Source organism: Lissotriton vulgaris, chromosome 11, assembly GCF_964263255.1.
Source record: "Lissotriton vulgaris chromosome 11, aLisVul1.2, whole genome shotgun sequence".
NCBI classification, from domain to species: Eukaryota; Metazoa; Chordata; class Amphibia; order Caudata; family Salamandridae; genus Lissotriton; species Lissotriton vulgaris.
In genome coordinates this window covers 387,983,775-387,989,774 of record NC_141699.1, presented here as the reverse complement: position 1 = coordinate 387,989,774, position 6,000 = coordinate 387,983,775, and positions in this window count along the sequence as shown.

Below are 6,000 nucleotides of genomic sequence, written 5' to 3'. Positions count from 1 at the left end.
CCTCCCCCCTCAATGCTGCTTTAATAGAATCCCCCACACAGTTCCTTGATGCACTATAACGATTGGCATCAAAGAATTCGCGGGCCCAATTTTGCATATGTTCAACAAACTGTACATCAGTCAGAAGCTTCCGATTGAATGTCCAAGCCCTGAAGTTTCTAGCTAACCCCACACCATTATACATGATTGCCAACGGGCTATGATCCGAGAGGACCTTGGGGAGTTTCCTAATACTGATTTTACTAATTTCTGTGGATGATATTAAGAAATAATCCAGCTTGCTATATCTCTGGTGGGGACAGGAGAAGTATGTAAAACCTGGATCACTAGGTTCCTTTATCCCCCAAACATCAATTAAACCATGCAACAACATCATAGACCGAAGAGCCGTAGATACCCTTGGTTTTCTGCCAGTATACGAACTTCCCTCAGAAAGATCCGCGGAAAGATTAAAGTCCCCGCAGATCAATATGGGAATCGGCCATGTTGACAGTTCTTCTTCCAGAAATTGGAAAACCTCTGGGTCGTCCTAATTTGAGACATATATGCTACAGATAGTAAGGCCACACTTCAATTCCACCAGGGCCCATCTTCCCAGTGCATCAGATTTAGCCCGTTTCGCCCCCGCAACATAGGTTTCCCCAAGATCACTACCACCCCTTACTGTTGAAGTTTGGGAGGAACATGCCAGGATATTGAACCCTCCAACCCTCAGAAGCTGCCTCTTCGCCCATGGTAGATGGGTTTCCTGAAGGCACAGAATATCTACAGGTTCAGTCTTCACAAACTGCGCCAATTTTGCTCTTTTCCTCCAATCGTTTAACCCACCTATATTTATTGACTATACACCAAGGCTTGCCATGCTTCTTATTAAAAAAAAACCTTACTTTTAACTGCACATCATGAAAAAAAACCTTTTCCAAAACACATATACCATTTCCCGAGAACACCAAGGCTGTAAAAATCATTGTACCACAAATTCTCATTTTATTCAGCTTTTTCCCCCCCTCGCCCCCACCAGCCCGTACCCCCCCAAAAAAGCACCCCCCCTCCACCCCTCACCCTTCTTACCCCTCCCACTGGACCTTGGTCTGAGCTAATAATGATTGCGCGCAGCAGCGTGGAGCATGGGCGCAGCTGTTTACTTAAAACACAACAATCATATGAACCATAACTTATCCCCCCCAAACCGTCCCCCCACGAAGCACACAAAAAAGGAAAAAAGAAACCAGAAGAAAAAGCCTGCACAGAACTTAAACTTAAATCCTTATAAATGAGCCCAAAGCTGGCTGCATAAGCAAAGGAGGAAAAGGAGAAAGAGTCCCACTATTAAACCAAGCAACTCAGATAAATAGAACATCAAACACATTCTAAATTAATATATATATATATTTTTTTTTTAGACCCCTTGCCAGACTTAATACTCCGCCAATCAAACTTATTTGAATCACACAGAGTCCCAAAACTCCTTTGCCTTAACTTCTGATGAAAAATATATAGTCTTCCCATCTTTCAGTATCTTGAGCTGCGCTGGATTCACTAAATAAACCTGAATGTGTTTGTCCTGAAAGGGCTTAATCAGCTGGCAGAGTCTCCAACGCCTCTCCACCGTTGCATGGCAAAAGTCCGGTCTCACAAAGAAAGAAACCCCCTCACTAGATCTTTTTGCGTCCGGGCGAGCCTTTTCCGATATGATCTGCCGGAGAACATAATTACCGAAAAATATCAAGACTGCCCTAGGTTTGTCGCCTCTTCCGGCCCCCTGGCGAGCTCTAAACGGAGTATGATGGATTCTCTGCATTTCCGCAGCCCAATTCCACTCAGATAGTTCCAGGAATGCTGTCTTGAACAGGTTGATCATAAAGCCCCTAATATCTGAGCCTTCTGCCCCTTCCGGAATTCCCAGGACTCGGAGGTTATTGCGCCTCAGTCGATTTTCCATGTCCTCCAGTTTCCACTGGATGTCAACGACCTGGGCGCTCAGGGAATCTACCTTGGACGATGCTGCTGCAGCTTCCGCTTCAGTTGCCACGATCCGTTCCTCCAGATTAGTGACTCTATCCCTCACATTAGTACACGCCTTAGAGAGTTTTCTGACAGCACCCTGCATCTTACGCATTGCTGCCTGTGACTTCCGAGTGTCCTGCCTAGCTTCTTCTCTATGCGTAAGGATGGTCTTATATATGACATCCAATAGTGGTGGGTACGATGATGGGGCCTCGGCAATATGGCTTCCCTGAAGGGCCGTAGCTGAAGAGTGGTCCCAGGTCAGATCCGGTATATGTTGTGCGCGGACTTCTCCCTGACCAATAGGTCTTTTGGCCGTACTGGGGGGGTTTCGTTCTAAATCACTGTCACTATCAGATTCCAGATTGCTCCCTTCCTGTGAGTTCCTCTCCTCATCAGACCATTCTGCATCCTCTGTCACTGAGAAAAAGCATTCGCTGCTATCTTTCTCCTTCTCTTGTTCCTTGCCCCTTTTATCCATAAGGGTCAGCTGGGCTAGGGGTGGGGCACAATAGTGTAATCTCTTTCTCCTTCACTCCGCCCTCAATCGCCAAACCTTGCCCCGTAACCTCCTCCAGCTGATCATTCAGCAATATAGACACACAGACAGGGTATACGGGAGATGAGGAAGTTTCAATTGCACCCCCATTATCAGATGCAGCCCCATCATCAGTACCTGTAGCCGCCAGGGTCCCCAAAGCTGCCTCTTGTCTCCTTGCCTCAGCCAGATCCTCTGCCCGCATAGCAATTGGCGTTGTCACATCCTCCAGCCCCTCTACCTCGTCCGGAAGGAGGATAGATACGGGGTTGGTACCTGGCCCTTTAACCTTCTCGACCTCCTGTGACGCTAGCTCCTGAACTGGGGGTTGAGGGGCCTCCATAGCCACGTTCTTCTGACTCCTTCCCCCGCGAACCAACAGCTCCAAAATAGAGGGGGACTGCTGAGGGTGCTGTGCCACCTGTTTGCCTCACTTGGGCTGTATCGGCTTTCCCCATGTTCAACAATACTCGGGCCCCCTGTGCACAGGGATGTCACCTCAGACCCTGGCTGCGCTTGTTCCGGATTTAGAGCTAAAGCTGGGGCTGCTTGCGCTGTTTGCATCACCTGTGCCGCTTGGGCTGCCTGAATTTTCTTCTTTGCTGCTGCTGAAGCCTTGGCTGACACCCCTGCTGCCGTTTTCGGGGCCATTGTTGATTGTTTAACCGCCGGGTGCTGCCTCCGCTGCCTCCCCCGCAAAAAGCCGATCAGTAGAGCAACTCCGTCTGCAGCTTCTCCGATGGCTCCCACGTAAGCATGAGCGTGAAATCCGTTACGCTCGCGGATTTTGCGGATTTTCGGGAAATCCGCAATCCGCGAATTTTGCGGATTTCCCGCAAAATCCGCAAAAAAAAATCCGCGAACGTAACGGGTTCAAAAGTTGAACCCACACTCATTTAACTATTTTACAATGGCGCCAGCAAGCTGCCAGCGCCGTTGTAAAATAGTTACAAAGTTAGCTTGCACAGGAACCACTAGATAAAACGAAGCAGGTGCTTCCTGTGCAAGCTAACTTTGTAACTATTTTACAACGGCGCTGGCAGCTTGCTGGCGCCATTGTAAAATAGTTACAGGGCAGCACAGCCTTACAGGTCACTCAAGGGACCCCTGCGCCCTTCAGGGCGATTGCATAGTAACACACACATGGTCGCTCGAACTAGTTAATGCTCAAATTCAGTGACTCATTCATTAACCCAAAAAAAATCATGTGCCTCTTCCCAAATGTACCGCGGATAATCAGCTGTGATGCTGGATAGAGGCCTTTGCATCCTTGACTTTCACGAGCGCAATACCCGTGCTGTTCCTGTGACCAGGAGCTTCTTTTTCCTTATCTGCTGAACCGATCTTTCTCTGACCTTTTATACATACAAGAGGCATGTGAACTCGCATGGAAGCACCCCCCCCCCCACCACAAAATCCGCAAATCATGGTCGCTCGAACTAGTTAATGCTCAAATTCAGTGACTCATTCATTAGCCCAAAAAACAATCATGAGCGTCTTCGAGGCTGGACAGGTGTGCCTCTTCCCAAATCTACCATGTAAAATCAGCTGTGATGCTGGGTAGAGGCCTTTGCATCCTTGACTTTCATGAGCGCAATCCCTGTGCTGTTCCTGTGACCAGGAGCTTCTTTCTCTTCGTGTTCGCACGGGTTGCTGCAAGTTCGCACGCGTTTTGTACAATTTCGCAATTTGCGAAATTGTGCAAAACCCTCGCGAACTTGCAGAAACCCGTGCGAACTTAAAAAAAAAAAATCCGCAAATTCGCGAGAATTCGCGGATTTTGCGGATTGCGAGTTCGCAAATCCGCAAAATCCGCGAACGCGAGATCCGCAAAATTCGCCCATGCCTACTCCCACGGCCTGCCTCGACCAGCAGCCGACACGCCCCCAACCTGGACGCCGGGTCCAGTACGCCAGCAGCCTCGGCAGTCCGTCCGCACACCCGTCCACAGCCCCAGAATGTCTCCACTCGAAGCCCACCGCTCCGGGCCACCAGGGGACAAACAACATCAGCTCTCCTTCACCGAGAACCAGCCAGGTGAGCTGCTTCTATGGGGGGAAGGGGAGGGTTACTGCTCCCCGCCCGCACTGCAGCTCTGCGGCTCTCTCACACAGCCGCCATCATGCTTCGTCGGATTTCCCTCGAAAATGTGCAACTTGCCATTGCTGCTTTGAAAGACACTACTGTCAAAATGGCGGCTTATGCTGATGACGTCCTCTTATTCCTTTCACAACCTCAGGCTTCCCTTCCTACTTTTTTAGCAGAAGTTGACTCCTTTGCATCTGTCTCTGGCTACAAATTAAACAAAGATAAATGTGAGATCTTACCCCTTAACAAGTATACTTTCAAAGCTGAATTTACTACTTCAGGCTTCACGTGGAATCCTAAGTATATTGAATACTTAGGCTTACATTTTACTTCTTCCATATCAGGAACGATATCTCACTGCTTGGATGATTGTATACAAAGACTCTCTTCTCTAACTACGAGATGGCATCCCTTATATTTGTCTTGGTGGGGTCGGTTAGACACTATAAAAATGATGCTTTCTCCTATAGTTTTATACACGATTTCTAATATTCCGGCATTTATTCCTTCAAAATATTTTAGAAAGCTTAATTCAATCCTATCTTCTTTCTTGTGGAGTAATAAAAAATCGCGTATGTCCATATCAAAATTAATTTGTCCTAAAACAGAAGGCGGAACAAACTTCCCTGAATTCCCTACTTACCATAAATCTTTCTTATTACATCAAGCTTCACATTGGCTTTCTGACCCTTCTGTTAATCGTCCTCTCTAGTCTACACTTGAGCAATCCTTTCTTTCACCTTTTTCATTTCAAGAATATTTACTATTCACACGTAAACCAAAGTCTGTATCTTCCCCTATAATTACATTTACTTCTACGCTATTACCGCCTAATTGTTTACCCTCTTTTCTTAACCTCATATTATGATTAATAACAAACCTTTTTTCTGGAAATCTTGGAGACAACGGGCCTTAATTTGGGTACATCAACTATATGACAACGGTCAACCTTTATCCTTTACACAGTTTCGTACCTTATTTACCTTACCTCTAATCTCAGTTCTAAATATTCTCTCTTACTAAAAGCTGTTCAAGATGCTCGTATACATGATATACCCTCTGCTCCACCCACTCCTCACAGTGATAAATTGAGATCTCTTATTCTTATCAATTCAAAGGCATCTATCATATATACATTTTTTCATTCCTCCTCTGCATCAAGAGAAAAATCAAAGTGGAAACATTGTGGGAAAACTATTTCGACTCTTCATGGATCTTTGGGATGATATATGGCTTAACATTAGTAAATCTTCTAGGGCTGCAAACACCACACAGACACTTTTCTCTATATATAATAGGCTTTTACTCTCCATTAATTCTTAATACACGTCACTCTCATCTCCCCGATACTTGTTGGTCATGCTCAT